The sequence below is a fragment of the Dipodomys merriami genome, unplaced genomic scaffold, assembly GCF_024711535.1.
Source record: "Dipodomys merriami isolate MVZ:Mamm:240054 unplaced genomic scaffold, mDipMer1.0.p SCAF_287, whole genome shotgun sequence".
Taxonomy (NCBI): domain Eukaryota; kingdom Metazoa; phylum Chordata; class Mammalia; order Rodentia; family Heteromyidae; genus Dipodomys; species Dipodomys merriami.
The window spans coordinates 1,212,036-1,237,114 of NW_027204348.1; the positions used below are offsets into that span (position 1 = coordinate 1,212,036).

At 36.7% G+C, this 25,079-nt stretch overlaps 1 long non-coding RNA gene and 1 pseudogene across 1 annotated transcript in view; both read right to left on the reverse strand.

The window, feature by feature from the left end:
• The window catches only part of LOC138838664 (uncharacterized), a 50,766-nt gene extending 29,726 nt beyond the window's left edge, over positions 1-21,040 (reverse strand). The window contains exon 1 of the long non-coding RNA XR_011375703.1: positions 20,776-21,040. This is a non-coding gene — a long non-coding RNA (uncharacterized lncRNA). The remainder of the gene's footprint in view (positions 1-20,775) is intronic.
• On the reverse strand, positions 3,235-3,334 carry LOC138838677 (U6 spliceosomal RNA; annotated as a pseudogene).
• Positions 21,041-25,079: the final 4,039 nt, after the last annotated feature.

The following is a 25,079-nucleotide window of genomic DNA, read 5'->3' on the forward strand; positions in this document are numbered from 1 at the left end:
ACACACACACATACACACACACACACATGTGCGCACATGTACACACACATATACATGAATGCCAAATTCAGGCTTTATTGTACATAAAAGTTCAATTAAAATATTAGTGATTAGGAAAAATGATAATTTGACTTATTACAAAATAATACATAATCCAATCACCACGGTTGTTACATTTTACCTGTCCACATGTGACCACTTAATTTCTTTTTATTTCATTCATTCATTCATCATTCATTAGTTTGGTGTCAATACTGGAGCTTGAACTCAAGGCCTGGCTCTGTCCCAGAATTTGTTATGTTTTTGTTTTTGTTTTCTCAATGCTAGCATTTTACTGCTTATACTACAGCTCCATTTCTAGCTTTTGCTGGTTACTTTCAAACCAGAATCTAATGGACTTTTTTGTCTGGTTTCAAAGCACAGTCATCAGATTTCGTCTTTCTGATTAGGTAGGATTAAAGACCTGAGACACCCGTGTGGCTCTTAATTTTTCCTGTACATATGTAATGCACATACTTAGATAGTAATTTAAAACTGAGAGCATAGAAGCAAGATGTACAGTGATGATATTGTCCTGTCAGAAATTCAAGTTAGTAATGTAAATTTCTTCTTTAGACCATATACAAAAAATACTTAAGAAGAAATCTGATGTTGTGTGTGTATATGCGTGTGTGTGTGTGTGTGTGTGTGTGTGTGTGTGTGTGCTGTTGCAATATGTTCCACATATAAGCACTGTGCAGCGGTGTCCAGCCATTCACAGTTATTGCATGAATATCTGCCTTGAGATACCAACTCATGGGCAATGTCTAGGTGTCCACTCTAGGCTTCGCGATGAAGAGGGGTATACTCATCCTCATCCCTAGTATTCATGTAAGTGGCCCTTTTGGAAAGTACTCTCCACACTGTAGTAAGCTGCAAGACAAGCACTCTACCACTGAGCCAACTTCCCAGCCCAAGGATTAAGATTCTTGTCTGTAATTTGGTCAAAGCTATGTCTCTTTACGTAGGTGACTAAAAATATATTTACTAATTTCAAGTAAGTACATAAATTCTATTTCCATCTCTTTTAAAAAATAAAAAAATTGTTTGCTCTGTAAATTGATTAGAAGCATGGATTTTGTGGCTAGCTAAGTCATTTCACATCTGTATCTGTTTTCCTCTTTCTCTTTCATGGTTCTCATAGACAATATGCTTGCTCCATAATTATCCTAATTTATTTTGCTTTTATATTTTTAGTTGCATCATTTCACTTTCTGCTCTGCCATTTCCCAGAACAGCACCACATAAACAGAAAAATCCAGAAGTGGTTCTGTGGCTCAAGTTGTAGAGCGCTTGCCTTGATTTGAAGAGCTAAAGGACAGTACCCAGGCCCAGAGTTCAGGCCCACAACTAATTTTAAAAAAGAATCTAAATACTTGATAATTCTACTAACAGATCTGACTGAAATCAGTTGAATCACACTTTTCCTGTACGATGAAGGAATAGGTCTCGGCTAGGAAAGCAGCTACAGAAGGCAGGCAGATTGTATCTGTGACAAAACTTTGTGGAAAATGGAATCAAGGATTAATTACTGGTGATTCACTTGCACTTGAAGCATGATTCTGAACTATTGCTTGCTGATTCTGAACTATTGCTTTGATCATTATATTTTCCAAGAAGAAAAAGTGAAATTTAATTGATAGTAAAGGACTACTAATGCATTTTGACTTCTCATTAAGCATCTTCAATCATCAAAATCACTTGAAGGCAATAGACAGGACTATTTTTAGATGAAAACAAGTGTCTTTAAAAAAACAAGAATTTAGGTAGTCATACAAAGGACTTCTATTTTACTATTGCATTATACATTTTTTCTAATGTTGGATACCAACATTAGAAAGCTACTAGAGAGCTCTTAAAGCCCATATCTTGAATAGTGAGTTCTCTTACACTATAACATGATACTTCCCAAATAATTTACAAAGAAGGCATTGTTTCCTATTTTCTCATTCCTAGAATAAGCTGCACATGAAGACACCAAAGGTCCTCATGTTCAGACAAGGAACAAGATGAAAAAGTGAGGAATGGTATCAATTTCAAGAAAAAAAATGTAGTAGGATCCAAGCAAATTTCTTCTTTGGGATGCTGAAATTAATCTGCTTACTGTGGTGTGAAGACTACTTTCCAAAAAGGCCACCCAGATGAATACTAGGGATGAGGATGAGTATACCCCTCTTCATATGGAAGCCTACGGTGGACATTTAGACATTGTCCATGAGTTGGTAGCTCAAGGCAGATATTCATGCAATAATTCTGAATGGCTGACACCCCTGCACAGTGCTTATATGTGGAATAATACCAGAGTGGCAGATACCAATCCCCAAACTAAAGGCCTCTTGTTCACCTTGCATGTTGCTGCTGGGAATAGAAATCGAAAAGATACTCTGTTGAACCATTATATCAAACAAGGTTTGAAGAACAGGTTGGAAGAAACTGCATTCAATATTGCCAAAAGGATAAGTATGTATCACTACCTCTTTGAAGTTGTGGAAGGCTGTACAAATGGTTCTCATAAGTCGTAATGGTTTGGTTAAGTTTCTTAAATTTCAAAAATGCCAGTCCATCCTCTGTGGCCCTACAATTTTTTTCACAATACAAAGCAACAGCAATATCTTACTTTAGAAATTCATGGATTCCATGGTATTCTTCCAAGTGCATTGCCTGACTCTGATGTCAAAATGTATTCAAGAGATTTTTGTATACATCTATAATGATTTCTGCAGAGTTTGTGATTTTTTTAATCAGAAATAATTTTAACTTATCTGTTGAAATGAATAGTATAGAAACTAAAGATGTTCCTGGTGCTTTTGGGAAAAAAGTATATCTATGTTTGTACAATATCCATAATCTATTTCATTCGCTCCTAGATATAATACTTTGAATTCTACATTTTTATATAATGTATAGTTTCATTAATAAATATGTCCTTTCAGATTGCATTACATATAGAAGAAGTTTAAGATTCCTTTTTTCCTAGGTCCTTATATTATTTTATTTCTTTGGGATAACATGACAATGTTATCTAATTTCAAGTTTTGTAAAGGTTATGCTATGTAAAGGCCTTTCTAAGGTGAAGACTTAATACACTGATGTCAAACTAACATTTAATTCTATGAATTACATATATTGTTACACTTGTATTTTTGTAATCAACTTTTTAATAACTGTTTTTATATTTCTTGCATCAGAAGAATGAAAAATATGGAATACTTCACAAATTTTCATATCATCCTTGTGCAAGTGCCATGTTAATCTCTGTATTATTGTAATTTGGGTAGACCTGCTGCTGAAGCATGTAGTACCCTCTAAATTTAAGTACTTAATGATGCAATCTTTATACAGGCATATATCCACAGTTGCCTATTTGTAACAAGGAGCTGTTATTGTTCCTTAAAATGAGAATGATCTTATGTCTCTAAAATTCTGTGTACAGTGGAAATGCTTATATCATTTGGTCGATTGCTCATATTTACAATTTTTTTGTCAATGACTATTTTGTCGTTTTCATTTTAAATTTGATCATACTTTGAAGCCTTTAAAGCTAAGTCGAAAGGTGATGGCTTTTCAAGTACTTATTTATCAACTGAGTTAGCTTTGTAGAGCTAATGGATTCAAAGTAAGACTTGCTTGAGAGCTACTTCTAAACTTCTGCAGCTTAAAATTTCCCAAATAAGGTCTTGCTGGCACAAATGTCTACCTGAACCTTTACCCTTCTTCCTTGTAGGAACAGACCAACTAGAATATCTTACCCTGACAGCATAGATTGTCTTACTGGAAAAAAACTAATCTTAGTTACAAGGGATCATAGAGAGATGAACAGTTCAGAAAGAATTGTTCAGAATGGAAGGTATTTTATCAAAATATATTTGTTTATTATATTTATCATTTCAAAAGTAGCTAAAGCCAAGAAGGTAAAAAAAATTTCATATGCATGATTACCTACTGTCCTGGCCTGTCTATCATCCAACCAGGCAGGAACTTACACTACTGACGCTCTATCACCAAATATTTCCATAGCTCCTGGAAAAGTCCATATGTTTCTCCTCGATATTAGGCCTTAAATTGGTAATGTTTTAATCACAGTGTTTCCTCTTGCCTCTAGGCTGTAAATCTACAAATAGTAAAGATTTAAGTCTAACTCTACCAAACACTGAGGTAGAGATAATGGAATAATACTTTAAAACAGAGTTGCCTTTGATTCCCTAACCACAACACAACAATGCAAAACAATTTTTATATTATATATACTTATATATTTTATATTTATAAATATAAAATATGTGCTGATTTTAAATTTCACACAGTGAATCTTACTAGAATTGATAATTTGACAAATATATTGACATTTATTCTGATAAATAGAATGGAATATAAATAATTAGATTTAGGATATATATTAGAATATAAAAAGTATCAATGCAATATCTTCGGTATAAACTTGTGATACGTTCTAAGTGTTCGTGATCTTCTGAATTCACATGGTAAAATAACAGTATTGTTTTCTGCTAATCTATAACGGATTTTACTCTGATGCTCTGGTTTATTGTTTTAAATCGCTGGTCCCAAAGTGTTTTTCTCCATATTTCTGAAGCATTCTTACTGATTATACCCAAATTTTGCTGATATGATGTCTAAAAGCTATTATTCTTCTGAAGGACCAACGGATCCGAAGATACCAGTTCCCAGTTATCTGTATCATCAGATAACAAGTGCAAGACTTTTCACATAGGCCCATGCAATATGCCAACAGAAAATAATTGAAGTTCAATTTCTCATTTCCTATAATATTTCAGGACCCCAATTCCTTACAAGAATTAGCAGAATTCAATTGTGACATGCAAGGCAAATTAAAATGAAAGATGAGATCACAAAATCTGAGAGAAAGTACTGTAATTCAAACTTTCAATTTACAGATGACCAGGCCATATGAGTGAACAAAATTACAAATGAACAAGATTATTTTTAATACCCCTCTCCTAATGATTAATGAAAGATTTCAGTGCAGCCAAAAAATAGTTTCTGTAATGATAGATCCATAAGTGGCCTAGCAAGGCTAGGAATACTTGATTTAGAGGTGAAATATAATTTAGAAAAACATTAATTGAGAAGATACTTAGTGCTTCAAAACACTGGTACTTCAGTAAAACTAGGTTCTGTAGTATAAAAAAATGTTGTCATTCTCAAACCAAAGATAACATATATTTAATCTCCTGAAAGTATATTCATTTTCAAATAAACTATTTAAAATCACATTTGCCAAAATAACACTTGACAAGTAGATGATAGTGACATTACAAGGTTTTCAAGTGTAAGGAGCTAGTTACAATAGAGTTGATTTACGTACCCAGCACCAATAGCAAACAAGTTCAACCATTCATCCAAGTGTAGAAATAGTACTCCCCACCATTTGTGTTGTTCAGTAGGTGCCTTCCAGAAATGTGTTAAATAGATCAGCCTCCCATATTTCAAACCCAAATATTAGCTAATAAAGTAAATTTTAAAATTTTATCACATAAGAAGGTACATTTTAAAAAGTCACTAATAGTTGCCTTATCATGTGTTGTTTTATATTTTCCCTATCTGTCTAACATAGTAAGAAATATGACTTTAAGTTTTGAATATGGGTACTGATGAGAGATGTGACGAAAATAAAATCTGTCTTTTATTTCTGTCATATTCCTCTAAGTAGTAAATTTTAGTTTTCTTCTTTTTCCAAAACTTATAGGTAGTAAAAAAAATTATCCTATGTAAAATAAAATAATCATACACCATTGTACAAAGCCATTTATGAAAACTGGTAGTTAGAAATAAATTCTAAGCCATTTTTAAATTTTCTTGTTGACTAAAGATTAATCTTCAAATGAACGAGAATAAAATCATGTCTAAGTGCTTCACATCTCCAGTCTTGCAAATTGTTATTGCAGATGAATGAATTATGGAAATATAAGCTGACATCAGTTCAAGTATATGTGGGAGTAAAACTCCATGGAATGTATATAAACGTTTCAAAGTATTAACAGGCAGTTTAACAGAATGACTATCATGAAATTGAAACCAGAGAGGAACAATAGTAAAGAAATCGAATGAATGAAAAATGGAACAAGGGGCAAGTACAGCTAGAATACTCAATGTTCATATGTAATGAAGGAAGTGCTAAATCTGAACTCAATCTTGGAGAAAGAGTTGGTTGACACTGATAGAAGGAGTGACTCTGATCCAGGAGCATTAGACAATTAGATGGACATATTTAAATGTAAAACACTTGCAAAACCTTTTGAAATTCAGTTAAAAAAAACAACAAACAAAAACACACAAAAATGACAACCAAACAGCAATCTCTAGAGTATGAATATGACCTCTCAAAATTTTAAGCAGTTAATGAAGGGCAGTCTTTGGAAAAGCAAACAAACTGTTCACAGAAGGCAGTTTAGGGTAGGGGAGAATTTTGACCAGATTTAAAAACATTGTCTAAGGTTAAAAATCACCTATATCTTCGGCAAATATTTTCTTCTGCGAGTGCTCTTTGTCTGAAATGGATACTCCAGTCCTGAGTCACACTTAATAGCTTGTGAAGACAGAATGGAAGAAACAAGATCAAGTACGTATTACTCCACTGGAGAGAAAACAGTCCTCTCTGTTTTCTCTCAATCTCCTCACTACTCCATTTTCATACTTTTAATAACGTCAAGTGATTTTGAATTATATCTTTCCTTCTTTGTTCTCACAAAGTAATTGTTCAAAATAATTCATTAAATATTATTTGCCATTATTTTCTATCATGCTGTTTACTTGTTCAAGCGAGTCCATTAAACTTCCCCTTTTCATTTGGTTGCCACGAAAAACCAACAACTATGTTAATGAGGACCAACGCTAATGCAAAACTTTGTCTCCAAAAATCCATTCCAAGAACCTATAATCACAAATATTTAGCTATAATTTTTTCTTTTTTCTTTTACCTTGTAATCTTCTTGTGTCTAAAGTGCCCACAAAAATAAGTATTCCACCACTATTTGGTTCAATCACTTCTAACCTCAAAGATATTTTGCTAACAAGATGCTTAGAGGAAACCTAAGAATACTCCACTTGTATCTTCTCTCTTAAAACTTTTATCTTCTCTCTTAAGAATCTCCTTAGATACCATATCAGGAACAGTGAAGTTATTCTTTGCAAAATTATTCCAATAGGTTATTTTCCTCTTGGTATTGTATTTGCTCAACAAGATGTATGGAGAAGAATAGAGTTAAATCACCAATTCCTTGGATGATATTGTCTTTTACAAAGGACAGTACTTCTATGTCCTCCTTCTATGTCCTCTTCTTAGCTCTTGCCTGATTTCCAATTAATCACAGGTTCTTGGCTTCAATTCTAGTGAAGCTGAAGGACTATAAGGCGTCCCCAATGCTACATCTTCATGGTTTCTCTTTGAAAACTCTTTTATTTGGAGGTGGAATTTATTTTCATGTCTTCATTCAATTTGTTCTGCATTATACTGAGCCAAATAAGCTCTGTAAAATCACTTTAGGTAGCAAAAACATTAATACAATCTATATCACTAAATAAAAAGTTTTGGCCCCCTCCACTGCTGAAACCAAAACGCTTAGCTAGGGCTTCTAATAACGTGTTTTCTTAACTTTTCTATTTGCTCAATTCTTTTCTGATCCCCAAACTTTTTGGCTTATGTAATAAAAGGAGTTTTCACTATCTCATGTTAATAAAGATATTATATTTTTGAGCTACTTAGAAATGTAAAATCATTGAAGTATCCAATCAGATATTTTTCTGTGTTTCAGTGCTTCACGTGCAAAGACATTGTGGAAAGTATTAAAACAGAGAAGTGTAAACTCAATACGTTCTTTCATTGTGGAGGACATTTTCTCCCTAAATATTTTGACCCAAGTAATCTTTTCAAGAGAATTACTGTGTAGTAATTAAAGGTCAATTCACAAATTTTGATGTCTTATTAAAAAAAAAAACTTTGAATTTAAATTCCACTACAATCTTGTTTCACACAGTAAGAGTATATTTCTTGGGTAAGGACAATTCTCATGGGAACCTACTGGATTTACAGCAAGGTTTGTGAGGTTTGTTTGTTTACTGTGAAAATGAGCCACCTTACCCACATTGCTCCCTCTCAGTTAAGTCTCCATGGATTTCTTTGCATGAAAGCCTATTTTCCCAGGCAATTTTAAATTTTCTTAATAGGCCAAATTAAAAGTTAGAACAATTAAAATTTACCTGTCATAATTTTAAAACACTTTTGAAACTCCTTTATTAGAATCGCAAATTTACCAATCCTAATTCCACGTTTACCATCAAAAACAGTCAAAAACAGTTAACATGTTGTTTTCATGATATAGTATCCATGAAACTATTATTTTCCAGTGGCTTTGTTATGCATATATATGAACATATAAGCTGATGCTGAGCAAAATGAACTCCAAGATATGGAAAGAGATATTTATTTGCAGTTGTTGTTTTTAATGTACTATGTGATTTCTATTTTCCTTGGGTTTTTCCCCTATGGTATAACTCCTACTGTGTTTGATTTTGGTACCCTGTGTATTGTGTATACATTTACCTTAATTAGGGAAGGGAAGAGAAACAACAAAATGGCGAGATAAAGGACAAAATGCAAACCAATGCAATAGTAATACTCCGAAGACAATATGTTGGAAATGTACATTACAACGTGTGAGGGGTTTGGGTGTGAAGGAAAAATGTGAGAAAAAATGAGAGAGGGCATAACAAGTTTGAAAAGTTATGTATTCACTGACTTACAATTGCTAACTCACTGTACATCACTTTCACATTAAAATTAAATTTAAAAAATAAGCTGTATGAAATAAAATTTCACTGTATTGGTATAGTAAATATTATTCTTTATGTAGTAACTTTTTAAAAATTCAGTACTATTTGGCATATAATTTGAATTAATTACCCCTTCTTTATCAGAGGGCCATCAACTTGAATGTTATCAAACTAGATAATTTTTTCACAATATACTTGCCAATATTTTCAAAAAGAATAAATTAGTACTTTCTCATACTAAAACCGAAAACCATTTAATTCTATGGAAACCCATAACTTTTAAAAGTAAATAAGTTGTTAAGAGCACAGAATATGTGTGTTCTTCAAAATTCCTATGACTAATAACTACTCACTTTCAAATTCTCAACATTCCATACCTGGGAGATTCAAAATAGTACCTGTTTGCATGTTATGTAATTCTGCAATAGATGCATTTTGCAGTGGGTGTTACAGATTGAGAAGTGAAGAGAAAAATAGCCACATTCTGGTATAGGATAAAACTAGAAAGCATCGGTTATAATTAATTCTTCAAGAGTAAGCAATTGTTTATCAGATTAAGCTATTATTTCTATGATCATCAATCCCAAAATTCATGCCATAAAGTCATCCTAGACCAACAGTTTCCAACTTGTAGGGTGCGCCTCAAAATTCCCTTAATTCACATCACAAATAGCTTATTTCTATTGGGAAAAATATTACACCTTGCTAATGTGATGCCCTCCATGTTCTGGAAAGAACACCACAATATACTGGGTTGCATCATTTTTCCTCCACTGGTATTCTTGAAAATATTATTTATATTTATACTTTTTTACTATCATAGATATTCAGGATGCTAAGATTGGAAGATTACAGTTCAAAGCCCACCCAGGCAGGAAGGTTCCCTAGATTGTTATCTCCAATAAACTTCTCAGCAAAAGCCAGACACAAGTGGTACTGAGGTTGAAGTGGTACGGCACAAGCCTTGAGCTTAACAGGCTCAGGGACAGTGTCCAGGTCCAGAGTTCAAGCCCTATGACAAAGCAATAAAACAAAAACAAAAATAAAAACAAACCCAAATCCTAGCATTTTTCTCACTGTATACAGAGGCATATAATTAAGGAAATTGCTTCCTGTGTTACATACAGGTAGAAGAAAGAAGATGTCACACAATTATTCTCTTCATACCATGTTATATTAAAGCCTCAAAAATTGCTTTTTCTAAATTTATAAATTAATATCATCAATTTCTTGGCAACTCAGTCTAAATTATTCACATTATCATTTTCTACATGAACAGTTAGAATTATCTATTAACTGAGTTCTAATTATAACTCGCTTGAAACAATATGCTAGGTAAATAGAATGCAAGAAACATCTGTAAATTTGTCAATTAAACCCTCTACCTAAAAAGAATTTTGTAGTATCCTATAGAATATGAAATTACAAATGAAACCAAAATATTTTTTGAAGTCTAAACTCCTATTTAGCAAGATCTATAAAGACCTACATTAGGTGATCTTTGCTATTCCTACAGGCTTAAGCTTTTGTAATCCTTAAGCCTTTCCTTGTAATCTAACAGAATGATGATTACTTACTTTTTCAAATTTTGGATGGGAATCATGAACCACTTTGCATCTCTGAATGTTCTGTAATGAAGAGCGCATTTAAAACACAACTGAGGAGGGGATGGGAAGGTGGCTTAGTGGTAGAGCACTTGCCTCGAATGCATGAGGCCCTGGGTTCAATTCCTCAGCACAACATAAGCAAAAAGGAAAAAAAGCTGGAAGTGGTGCTGTGGCTCAAGTGGTAGAGGGCTAGCCTTGAGCTGAAGAGATAAGGGACAGTGCCCAGGCCCAGAGTTCAGGCCCCACAACCGGAACCAAAAAAAAGAGTTAAAAAAAGAAAAAAATAAAATAAAACACAAGAGGATTATATACCAGTTGTATTTCAATAGAAAACTTGGCTTCTCAAAGCATAATGAAAAAATTAGCCCAAATTTCCAATTGTGTATTCATTTCTTGTTTGGTTTGTTTTATTAAGACAAAATTATACTACCTGGTCCAGGGAAGGTACCAGTAGTAATTCCAGTCTCTAATCTCCTGTCAGTTTGAGTGCTAGAATTCAAGGCTTGTATCACATTGCCCCACCATAGTTTCTTGGTTTATTTATTTATTTATCTGTTTGTTTGTTTGTTTATTTATTTTTGGGTCCGGTAATGGGGCCTGAACTTTGGGCCTGGATGTTGTCCCTCAGCTCTTCAGCTCAAGGCTAGTGCTCTACCACTTGAGCCACAGAGCCACTTCCGGCTTTTTTTTTTGCTTATGTGGTGCTGAGGAATCAAACCCAGGGCTTCATGCATGCAAGGCAAGCACTCTACCACGGAGCCACCTTCCCAGTCCCTTCTTGGTTTATTTAATCTAGATACAGACTATCAATTCTGAACTTCTCCAGTGATATTATCCACTAGACTTCTCAGACTGTTCATGCACTATTTTCAAAGATGTTCTAACATTTGACATAGGGTATGAACATTTTCAAATGCACCTGCCGGGTCTCTGATTCATTCCTCCATGGAACCTATCCCTTTAATATGGATTACTTGACTCTCTTACTATCTCTGGTCCCTACTTACGTAATATTCTCAAACTTTTTTGAAGAAAGTTCACTTTAGGATTTTCTAATTTTAAAAATTATCACTTGATTCTAGTCTCACTCAGGACATACTTTCTATTGTTTTCTAACTTTTCTACATATTCTGATAGTTGATTCATTTGTGTATATGTGTGTGTACATACAAGTGCCTCTGTGTGTATGTGTATGTTTATATGTACGTATGCAAAAGCCTCAAGCTCTTATTCATCATTCTTGCTCATGACTGTTATTCCATCACCTGAGCCAATCTTCCAATCTAGCTTTTGGCTGGTTAATTATAGATAGTGTCTCAAACACTGTTCTGCCCAGGCTGGATGCAATCTGAACTTCCCAGACTCCTTTACATACTTAGGTTTCATTTATCCAGTAGAAACAACTTTTAAACTACAAACATTTTTTTTGAGTGTAAAGTCTAAATTGTAGCCCAGATTTTTTAACTCAAGAATTCATATAAAGATAGATTAACATACACATTACATATGTTGAATGTACACTGTTAGAAATGTGATCCTAAGCTGGATGATGGTGAGATCTGAGGATTTGGGGTTCAAAGCCAGCCCAGGTAGAAAAGACCAGGAGACTCTTTTCTCCAATTTACTGCAAGAAAACTGGAAGCCGCACTGTGGCTAAAGTGGTAGAGCATTATCCTTGAGCGGAATAGGAGAGGGACAGTGCCCAGGCCCACAATTCAAGTGCCAAGACCACCACCAACAAAAAATATATAAGTAAAGGAAAGAAAAAAATGTGATCTTATCCACCAGTTGATGGCTAGTATAATCCCTGCTCTCTCAAGATGGAATTTTTTTCCTTATTAAATCCATGCTCTTATATCTGACTTGCATTGGAAACAGAATTATTCTTCCATTTTAATTTCTACAAAGTTATGTCATTAGCAATCGTGATTAAGAAGGGAGTGGCCTCATACTTCGTGTTCCACGTAGGAGTAATGCTTTCTCTATATCAGTCTCATAAATCTACATACTGAACTTGGCTTTATTGTTTCAATGTGGTCTTATTTGTAGAGTCTTCTATAGTGTATTGAACCCTTATACTTAAACACAGAATTTCCCTTTCTCTTATTATTGCTATAGTTAACACGAGTTAACAAATTCATGTACACTTGGGAAATAATGTGCAGCACATATACTCACAAAAAAATGATCTGGGAACCTTCTTCCTCTTTAAAATTTGCCTCAATTTACAGAGAATTTACAAATTTTGAATTCAATATACTCATGAATAATGTATTTATAAGTAATATAAATTTCATGTTTTCTCTTTACTAAATTGTCTCTGAAACACGTGTTACATCAGGTCCAAATGTGTTCTTGTGTTATTTAGGTGAAGCCAGAAATCATTCATTATACCTCAAGCAGCACCATAGATTGTTTCTGGAAGTAACTGTTACTGGATATGGAAAATGATCCCAGTAGAGGAATGGAACATAGAGGATTGACAAAGTTCAAGTTAACTTGTGCTTTCCTTTTTACTGTAAAAGAAGAGAATCCGAAGGCTTGAAGGAAACTCTGTCCCTAACTTTTTCTAGTGTGTTTTTACTTATATATAATTTTTCTGTAAACTTCTAGTTGAGAGTATTACAAAAAGATATAAGGTGCCATTTGATGGCCAGCATAGAACAAAAAGAAATAACGTTGTTTTAAATATGTTCTTCTGCAGGGGCTGGGAAGTTGGCTCTGTGGTAGAGCATTTGCCTTGCATGCCTGAGGCCCTGGGTTAGGTTCCTAAGCACCACATAAGCAAAAATAAGCCAGAAGTGGTGCTGTGGCTCAAGTGCTAGAGCGCTAGCCTTGAGTTGAAGAGCTGAGGTAAAGTGTCCAGGCCCAGAGTTCAGGCCCAAGACTGGACCCAAAAAAATTCTACTGCAAAGAAACAAAGACATGGATGTTTTATAGTGTTTTGTGGATGGATATTTCACCCCTGAGATGATTCTTTTGTTGCAGAAGTCAGTTATCAATTACTTTAGTTTGGTCCTGAGTTCTCCAGAGCAATAAGGATTCCAAAAAAGCATCCAGTGCGTATGATCAGCAAAAGGAGCCACTTCTCAGACCAATACTCCTTTAAGGAGGGTCCCAATGAAATATCTGTTTTTTTGTTTGCTTTTGTGTTTAGCTTTTGTTGGTTCTGGGGCTTGAACCCAGAGGCTGAACCCTGTCCCTGAACAGTTTTCTTTCCTGCTCACCTACCCCCAAAGCTAGTACTCTATTGCTTGAACCAAAACTCCACTTCTGGCTTTTTTGCTGTGTAATTACAAATAAGAGTTTGACAGACTCTCCTGCCTGGTTTGGCTTTAAACTAAGATAGTAATTAAGCAAAGTGACATCAACTGTATAGACTTCTCTTTTCAAACGAGAAATATTAGATGAAGTTTATTGTAAAGCTAATATTTTACAAATTTTCTCTTTCTTTATTATTGTGAGCATACCGTACAGAGGAGTTACAATTACATGGGCAAGATAATGAGTACATTTCTTATCAATCGTTGTTGCCTCCTCTTTGTTTCCCCTTCCCATCCCTTCCCATATTCCCCCCTCCCCATACCCGATCCTCCCCCCCACCAACTTTGTAAAGTTCGGTTTTCGACATAACGACTTGTACATCTCATTGTTGAAATGGGTCCACCTGTATCCCTAGTTAAATGATTTGTTTTTAGAGCATATGTCCAGAAAAGAATCCATAACATAACTCAGCAAAAGTGCACTGAATCATTTTGGAATTTTTTTGTTTGGGAAGATTATTGAACTTGTCATTCCTTTTGGGGAAACTTAAAGTCATATTTCACCTTTTTTGTTGGTTGTGGGGCTTGAACTCTGATCCTGGGTGCTAAGCTAGAGCACCACCTCCGGGTTTCTGGTGGTTAATTGAAGGTTAGGGTCTCGTGGACTTTCCTGACCAGGCTGGCTTTGAACCACAATCATTTGGTCTCAACCTCCTGAGTAGCTAGGATTACAGGAGTAAACCACCAACACCTGGCTCATATTTGCATTTATGTGCACTGAATGACACTGTGTAGACAAAGAATGGAAATTTTAAACAAATGATATTGCAGCATTTCAGAAAAATTGAAGTAGCAATAAATATGTCCTCCTTTCCATTTTGTTACATTAATGACTGATGAGCTATGGGACCCTTACATTAGCATCCTCTGCCATCTGTATAGGTGTATTTAGTATCAGAAAATGTTCATAGAGAAATATAGAAAGAATAAGATTTTTAGAAAGCAAAGGAGATAAGGTGTGAAAGAATAGCATAGAAGGAGATACATTTATCACACAGAGATTAAGAGCTAGCCTAAGAGATTTAGAATGCTAAAGGCAATGAGGAACAGCCTAGCTGACAACTAGTTCTACAATAACCAAAAATGGTTCTCAAGAACAGTTTCTGGTATACCTTAATTACTATCATTTATTCCTTCTATCTGGAGTTATTCCTTATTTTCTTTCACAACTATTAATTAGCCTCTGCATTTTTGGTGCCATAACTGACCAAAAAGATTTCAAAATCACACATAGCCTACCATCCTCTTTGTGATTAGCAGTGATGACACAAATCCAGGAATGGTTGAATTTCCAGAATTAAACGTTACCTGACATCTAAGCACATCCCTGGCATTAATTGCTGTAACTTTTTTCAACACTGTATCCTCATATAAGTAAAGTACATGAATTAGGAACTTTTGTCAGGTGTCAGTATGGAAGGAGCAATTATATATTCCAAGTTTGGGTTATTTATTTTGCATTTACTAACTGAATGTTTTTGTTTTGTTTTGATTTGATTTGTTTTTGTTCTTTTTGCCAGTCGAGGGGCATAAACTCAGGGGTAGGGAATTTTCCTGAGCTTTTTTTTTCTTGCTCAATGCTAGCTCTCTATCATTTTTACAGCACCACTTCCAGTGGTTTTGTGTGTGTGTGTGTGTATGTGTGTGTGTGTGTGTGTGTGTGTGTGTGTGTGTGTGTTACTAAGGAATTGAACCCAGGGTTTCATGGATGCTAGGCAATCACCGTACTAGGAAGCCACATTACCAGAGCCCTAAATAACTTTCTTAAGATGGCATTACTTTCATTCTGTAACTACGTATCATAATTTTGGCCAACTGCTAGAAAATGATGTAGAAAGCAATACAATACAATAAGTCTAGTAAGGCTGGATGGACAATGAATAACTGTTATGGTCTAGCCAGGTAACAGAAGGGCTTATCTCATGGAGCTGTTTCAACAAGCTGAGGAGACAGCTCCTGACCCACAGCCAACCTCCAGAATGAGAGGGCCAACCTTGGGTTCCAGCCACATGGGGATGCTGGGCCCCCTCCTCCAGCACCCATTTGACCAGTTCTTGTGAAAGAGAGAGAGAGAAAAAAGTCAGAATTACAATTAAGTCTGGTGCCAGTGGCTCAGAATTCTAATCCTAACTACACAGGAAGCTGAGATATGAGGATCATGGTTCATAACCAGCCCAGGCAGGAACATCTGTGAGACTCTTATCTCCAAAGAACCACCAGAAAATCAGAAGTAGTGTTGTGGGTTCAAGTGGTAGAACACTAGCCTTTTGCTGAGGCTTTTGGGAACATCGCCCATGCCTAGAATTCTAGCCCCACGACTGACAAGAAGTGGACTTCCTACCACAAGAAGCGGAGTGAATAGCACCCATTGTCCTAGGGAGCATGGTAGCAAAGTCAGGCAGAGCTTCCTCTGAAGTTGAAGTCATAAGTAGGTCACCTGGCTTCTCTCTGCCTTGGTATCTCCAGCTGCAAAACTCAACACAGTGAAGGATCATCTTCCTCATGGGGATAGGGTAATGATGAGAGAGAGCCATGTTTTGTTTCATAATCCCACATCTGTTGCACAATTAATAACAGGCCTTGCCTGAGCCCTTTCTGGCTATCTTCCTGTCATTTCTTCAAAGAATTGCCGAGAACCTTATCTGAAGACTACTTCCTCTGTTCCTAGCCATGCTCCAGAGATCCCTCTGTATAAATCCCTTGTTTCCTCACAACTGTCCTGTGAGGAGAATGAGGTCTGATTGTTACGAACCTACCCAGAGCTTCACCTGTGGTCAAGAATCGTCTGCTGTGATTTTTCTGCCTGCTCAAACTGACTTAAGAAACCATTCAAGCCAGGGAAAATCAAACACAAGTAGACCAGTCTCTCCAAAAAGAGACAGGTTAAGAACACAAGGGACATACAGGACCTTCTCATACCCCACAAAAAAATCAAAGAACTCTTTTTTTGAACCTTTTATAATTTTTTTCTAAAAGTTTTTTTAATTTTTAATTTTTTACTTTAACTTTTTTCTATTAATTTTTTTCTTCCTCTCATAATTTTTATTTTAGGGGTATATGTGTGTGTACTTTTTTATCTCTTTTCAGAAACATTGAAGTAATACCTTGCATTCTCTCAGGCCACAAGGGTAAAAAATTAAAACTCAATAGGAAAAGCCAACAGAGAAAATCCTGTAACACACTGGGACAACACACTGCTGAATCACGAGTGGGTCATGGAAGAGATTAGAAAAGAAATTCAAATGTTGATGAACACATAAATTACCAGCTCCTTTGGGACACAGCAAAGGCAGTACTCACAGGCAAGTTTATAGCTCTGAGTTCATACATCAACAAATTGGAGAGATCTGAAACCAACCATTTAATGAAACATCTGAGTCTCCTTGAAAAAGAGCAGCAAGATGATCCCCAATCCAGTAGATGGTAAGAAATAATTAAAATTAAATCATAATTAAATGAATTAGAATCCAAAAAAATCATAGAAAGAATCAACAAAACAAAGATTTGTTACTTCCAAAATATTAACAAAATTGACAGACTCTTAGCAAATCTTATAAGAAAAAGAAGAGAACACACCCAAATAAATAAACTCAGAGATGAGAATGGAAACATCACCACAGAAACAACCAAGATTCAGAACATTATAAGGGAATACTTCTCAAAACTTTATGCTAATAAGTTTGAGAACTTGGCAGAAATGGACCTTTTCCTAGCAAATATTGACATGCCAAAACTAAACCAAGATGAGTTATACCATCTTAACAGGCTCATATCAAGCATTGAGATAGAAACATCAATAACACACCTCCCATCTAAGAAAAGCCCAGGACCAGATGGCTTTACAGGATAATTCTATAAGCCCTTGAAAACACAGCTCACACCAACACTCCTCCAAATCATCAATGAAATTGAAAGAGAAAGTTCACTACCGAACTCATTCTATGAAGCCATAACAACCCTCATGCCCAAACCAGGCAGGGACACATCACAGAAAGATGACTATAGACCCATTTATTTGATGAACATTGATGCAAAACATCTCAACAAAATGTTGGCCAATCAAATTCAACAATTCATTGAAAAAATTCTACACCATGATCAAACAGAATTCATTTCAGGGATGCAAAGCTGGGTCAATATACGCAAATCAATTAATATAATTCATCACATCAAGAGGAGCAAAGATAAGAACCACCTGGTTATCTCAATAGATGCAGAAAAAGCATTTGACAAGATCCAACACCCCTTTATGATGATGGTTCTGGAAAAATTAGGAATCAATGGAACTTTCCTCAATACAATAAAGACTATATATGACAAACCTACAGTCAGCATTATACTTAATGGTGAAAAACTAAAGCCATTTCCTCTTAACTCAGGAACGAGACAAGAAGGTCCACTTTCTCCACTTCTCTTCAATCTAGTATTAGAATGCCTAGCTACAGGAATACGACAAGATGCAAACGTAAAGGGGATCCAAATAGGGAAAGAAGAAGTAAAACTCTCCGTGTTTGCAGATGTCATGATCTTGTATTTAAAGAATCCAATAGACTCCACTCCCAAATTACTCAAGCTGATTCAAAACTTTGGCAAAGAAGCAGGGTATAAATTTAACCCCTCAAAATCAATGGCTTTTACAGAAAAGCCAACAATGAGAAAAGTGTGGCTGAAATTAGGAAAGCATCTCCATTCATAATAGCCCCACAAAAAATAAAATACCTAGGAATTAACTTAACGAAAGAAGTGAAGGATCTCTATGATGAAAATTTTAAAAACCTGAAAAAGGAAATCAAAAGAGATCTTAGAAAGTGGCAAAAACTCCCATGCTCATGGATTGGAAAGATCAACATCGTGAAAACTGCAATCCTTCCCAAGGCTCTCTACAAATTCAGTGCGATACCTATCAATATTCCAACCTCATTCTTCAAGGAAATAGAAGAGGCAATCAAATAATTCATAGAGGACAATAAAAGACCCCGAATAGCTAACGACCCTCAACAGAAAAAACTGTGCTGGAGGAATATCATACCAAATTTCAAACTCTACTACAAAGCAATTGTAATCAAAACAGCTTGGTACTGGCATAAGAACAGACCTCAGGACCAATGGAATAAAATTGAAAACGCAGAAATGAACCTACAGACATATAGCCAACTACTATTCGATAAGGGAGCTAAAATAATAGAATGGAAGAAGACAGCCTCTTCAGTAAAGGGTGCTGGCAAAATTGGTTAACTACTTGTAGAAAACTAAAGCTAGATCCTTATATATCACCCTGCACCAGAATCAACTCCAAATGGATCAAAGACCTCGGAGTCAAAGCAGACACTCTGAAAACATTGCAGGATGGAATAGGAGAAATCCTAGGTCTCCTTGGCACAGATTGAATTTTTTTTAATAGAGACACAGAAACATAAGAAATCAAAGAAAGGTTGGACAAATGGGATTGCACGAAGTTGCAGAGCTTATGCATGGCAAAGGACATAGCTAGAAAGATCAATAGAAAGCCCACGGATTGGGAGAAAATCTTCACTAGCCATACTAGAGACAAGGGTCTCATATCTAAAATATACTTGGAATTCAAAAAATTAAATCCCCCAACAACAAATCCTCAAAGAAACAACTACCCAATAAATAAGGCTAAAGCCTTAAAGAGAAACTTCTCTGAAGAGGAAAGAAGGATGGCCAATAGACTAATGAAGAAATGCTCAACCTCTCTAGCCATAAAAGAAATGCAAATCAAAACAACATCGAGATACCACCTCACCCCAGTTAGAATGGCTATAATGAAGAACTCTGATAACAGATTCTGGAGGGGATGGGGACAGAAGGGAACCTTACTTCATTGTTGGTGGGAGTGTAAATTTGTTCAACCACTCTTGAAAGCTGTATGGGGGTTCCTCAAAGCACTCAACATAGAGCTCCCCTATGATCCAGCAATCCCACTTTTGGGCACTTACCCAAATGTTTACAAAGAAGACCACACTAAAGCTACCAGCACAACTATGTTTATTGCAGCCTTTTTTTACCATAGCTAAGATATGGAAGCAACCCAGATGCCCTTCGGTAGATGAATGGATCAAAAAAATGGGTTATATATACACAATGGAATTCTATGTCTCCATCAGAATGAATGATATTGCTCTATTTGTTAGGAAATGGAAAGACTTGGAAAAGATTATATTAAGTGAAGTAAGCCAGAACCAAAGAAACATAGGTCCCATGTTTTCCCTTATTTGCAATAACTAGTATATATCTGAGTCAAGCATAAAAGTTCAGATAAATTCATGTTAGTGAAAAGAACCCTAAGATATCTATTCATTTTTTTTCTTTCATACGATTGTTTCTAGTACATTCATAAGATTATTTATTTGTTGCTTTTTATATCCCTCCCCCACGGTATAATCCCTGCTTTCACTGTATTTGATGTTGTTATAATTTATAGAGGGGAAGGGAAAAAACAAATCATTGAAATAGGGACTAAAGTTGGACCCATTGCAACAATGAGATGTAGAAGTGGTATGTCGAAACTGAACTTGACAACTCTGGTTGGGGGAGGGGGATGGTCCGGTGGGGGGGGGGAAGGATGGGATGGGAAGGGAAAACAAAGGAGGCTACAATGCTTGATAAGATATGTACTCATATCTTGCCCATGTAATTTTAACCCCTCTGGACAGTATCTTCACAATTAAAAAAAAAAAAAAAGAATCGGCTGCTGTGGACTAAATGTTTGAGATAATCCATCTAAATCGATGACTGTGCATGTTGCTACATGTCTACCAATGCAACTACAGATGACCAGGCCCCGTGGAACATACCTGTCACAGATAGGAGGACATCAATCCAGCCCAGCCAGAGCATATAGAGGCTCTGTTTCAGAAGTGCCCAAAACAGAAAGGTGGCTCCTCAGAGCCAGGGAAAGGAAACATGTAGCGGGTCTTGGTGCCCTCAGTGGGGTGTCTGACCCAGGGTAGGGGTGGTTTTGGGCAGCCACTCACATGTGCTCCTGGGAGAAGTTGCTTGAGGCTGCTCCAGGTGGGGCGAGCAGGAATGGCAGTGGCATTGCAGACACATGGCCTCAAAGAACCAAGGCCATTGACCAAGTTGGGGCTTTACACAGCCTGGCAGGGTGCCATTGCCTGGTCTGAAATTCTGAACGTTGGGAAGGCGGTGAGGGGACTGGGGACTAAGGAGGCATCTCAATTGCCTTCTATATTCCAGTCGCCTTGAGTCTCTTCTCACCACTCAGCCATCTATACCTTCCTCAACTGCTGGTAGTGGTGTAAACTAACAGAGGGAATCCTGGTGCTACCAGGCAGCATGGAATGTGGGTGTGGCCACCATTCTTCTATCTCATTGGTCAGAAAGAACAATGAAAGAATAGGGGTTTGGCCAGAATCCTGTGATGCAAACAGCATGGGCGGAGTCAAGAAGATAGCAGCTCCCCCAGCCCTTTTCCCAGGGAACAATGTCCAATTCAGTTGGAGACAAGAGGGTGACCTGCTTTAGCTGCATGGCTGCACAGATCATTGTGTATGGCTGTTTGTTCCCAGTCCCAGACCATGAACTGAGGATATGGGCACAGTCTGTGAGCTGCTTTTGCTCAAGGCTGGCCTTCCACACTGGAGCCACAGGGATTCTAGCTTTGTTGGCACTGAAGCTGGACTTTTCAGCCTAGGGTGACTTCGACCATGATCCTCCCATCACAGCCTTGTAAGTATTAAGGAAGACTGTTGAGGGCCACTGGTGCCTGCCTAATCATTGGTCTTACTGGTGTTCTTGGACAGACTGATGAGTTCCCTATCCTCGGGTTTAAGTGGTGGGAGCTATAGCCCACAGTTGGAATCCTGGTCCAGCCACCTCAAAATGGAAGGAGATCCTAAGAAACTTATTCCTGTCCATATGATTACCAATGGAATATGATGTATGTCATGATTGAAAGAGCAGTTCTTGAATGATTCTAGGATAAAATTATATAGCATTATTTTATAGGACACTGATCGATCTTAGTTAATGCTTTATGAAGCATTTAAACAATCACATTCATAAAATGGAGGCATAATGAAATACCTGAGAATTACTATACTATTACGTATTATAAAGGTGCCATATTTCTGCCAGGACAGGGATTGGAACCTATGGTCTTGGTAACTCTGTTGCACTGTGTGGGAAGGGGAAGCTGGCCTCCTTGAAGTCAAGAAATTCAAGTCGGTTCTTTAGGCCTGAAATAGATCCCCACCACTAGAAAACATCCTATTCATATACAATTTACATATATGATTCATATTTACATACATATGTTGACTCCATATTGCATTCAGTGCAGTTATTTTATTTGTTTTATTCATGTATTGACCGTTTATTTTGCCTATTATGGCACATAAAACATTGATTACATAAGATAGAGGTCTGCAAATGTATTCCACTTCATACCTGACACTCAGGACTTTCACAGAAAAGGAAAACATGTGTCGCCATCAACTTCTTACGCCACAATTCATTTTTGGGGAGTGCTGGCAACTGAACTCATAGCCTACAAGCTTACAAGGCCCAATTCATGAATGGGTGAGTGTCAGCACGCCATCTTCGGGCAAATTGAGCTGAAAGGCTATTCCCAGGACCTGAGATCAAGCCCCAGGTGTTAGCAAAATAAGAACAGATTGACGTGCAGATGGAAGTACGCTAATAAATATGTATTTATATAGAGTGTTAAAGATGTCTATATATTATTCAGTTATATAGACTACATTAATACCAATTCCTGGGCATTAATCATGCGTTCGTGTAATTAATGTTATTGTTTTCATCCTTATACTATTAATGAAATCAATCAGTGTCCTGAAATTATTGCATTCCTGTAAGTAATAATATTCTTTTTATGCTTCTTAAATATTAAATGAAAATCAATTAGCCTCCTGAAATGATGCTTGCTAAATTTATAGTAGCATCATTCATGATCAAGTCATTGAACATTGACATTGATAACATTCTATTGTTCTTCCTATGGTTGGGAACAATTTTCTTAGTATCTCCTGCCATTGGTTTGTGTTAGGAGGGGGATTCGAAATCAGGGCGTACGTTGCCACGTGGGCAGCCTTTAGCAATGCAAGGTGAAGTACCCTTTGCAACAGTGTCATTCAGACCCATGAGGGTCACCATGTAAAGGAAGTAAACATAAAAAGGCCACATTTTTTCTGTGTATTGCTTTCCCTACAAGACCTGAGGGTCTAGGATCCCAGAAGCATCTGTAGGTCTAGTGGCTGCACCCCAGCCTAGGGTGATCCAAGTTGAGGCAGAGTTGCCACAATCTGACTTCAAGCCCATACTGAGAAAAGTAAAATAAATAAATTTAGCTCCCTGGCTTGCAATTCGTGATGTTTAATCTTCCAGGCTTTAAATTTGAACTTAGGATCTGGGTAAATCTGCAGCAATGTGGATGAAGGAGAAGATCACTGTACTTGAAGATAAGAAAGTCAGACCTGGGAAGATGGCGGAGAAGCTGGAGTCTAAACAAGCTCTCACATAGAAAGCAGTTTTAGAGTTCCAGTGAACAGTCCTAAGCCAGAGAATCACACCAAGTGTGCCATCACAAGCCAGAGAGTCAGGCCAGAGAGGGAAAATCCAAGCAAGGAGACAGATCTGAGCTCTTGCCAGCAGCCGCCGCAGTGGTGGCAGTGGTGGCAGCTGTGACCGCAGACGCCATACCTGAGGCACAGAGAGTCTGGGACAAAGGAGCTAGATGCAACAGGTGAGCAGATTCTACTCAAAACCAGCAAGAACCGACTAGGAGCAGACATCTTCACAGACCAGAGACGAACCAGGAACCAAGACTTGGCGGGAGTAGAAGCCTGAGGTCCTCACTCCTTCTCAGGGAGCAGAGGAGGGAATGCCACCCCTCCCCTCCCGTACTGGAGATCTCCATCTTGGATACTGACAAAGAGCTCCAACTCAAACATTGGAATAAAATGAATCATTTAGCAGGTCACAAGAACTTAACGGCGGCGTGACCTGCCAGACTCAGCTCCACCCAGGGAAGTCACGCAGCTTGGGCACCAGCCCTAGTAATGGCATTCTTCACTGGGTAATCAGAGCCAGAGGCTGCTCCTCCCTTTAGCAGCATCGACAATCAATTGAAATTCAGTAAACAGAAACCCTGAGAATGGCTCCAGGCTGGGCTCTGTGAGTCTTTCACAAACTAGCCACCAGGAAAAGCTACTGTTTGTTGAAAGGCCTCAACTCTACCCAGAACCTAGCCTCATCACTGCATCTCCCTCTTTTGTGATACTCAAAGCAAATCTGACTCCCATTGAACTAGCCTAGGAGGAGGATCACAAAATCCTGGGTAAAGCAGAGCATTTTGCTGCCTGTTTGAATAAACTGACTTAAGAAACCAACCAAGCCAAAGGAACAAAAGCAGACAAGAGACTCCAACAAGAGGCTGGTTACGGACACAAGGGAGATACAGGATTTTTCCCACCCCTCCCCAAAAAATCAAAGCACTTTTTTTTTTTCTTCTTCTTCTTCTTTTTTTTTTTTTGGTACGTTATATAAAAACATTTTCATTTCTAAAACTTTTTTAATCATTAATTTTTGCCTTGATTGAAAAAAAAATGTTTTCCAGTAACGTTTCTTTCCCTCTTACAATTTTTATTTTAGGGATACGTGTGTGCATTTTTCGTTCTTTTTTGATTTCTTTCTCTTTTTTTTCTTTTTTAATTATCTTTTTGTTTTTTGTTTAGCTCTACTGAATTTCTGATCTTTTTTTCTTCCTTTCTTATCCTTTCACCTTTTCCTCTCTTTCGTTCTTCTTTATGTGACTTAATTCTTGTCCTGCACATCCTCAGATAAACCTGTAGTTGACTATTAGACCCTATCCTCCATTGGGTACACACTTAATCAACAAATTTATTACTCAATTCAATACCTCTGAGACGTAAATTCCTTAATAGCAGTAATACTTCTTTATACCTATATAATATTTTAAGCATTTTATTTTTAAGTTTTCACATCTCCTTTATATCCCTCCCCTTCTCTCATTATATTCACATTCTCTAAATAGATTCTTGTCGAATTCCTGCATAATATTATTAATTTTTATTTTTCTATTTTTTCTGGTCTCTTTTCTTTTCCATTTCCCTTTCTTCATTTTTTCTCTCTCTTTCTAATTTCATCCTACCCAACCTATTTCCTGCTTTGAGATTAGTACTTAGTTAACACTCCCTGTGACTTCCCACATCAATCTATTCCTATTTTTTACCCACATCGCTCCCTAACCCTAATAATTTCTGGTTTTCCAAATTCT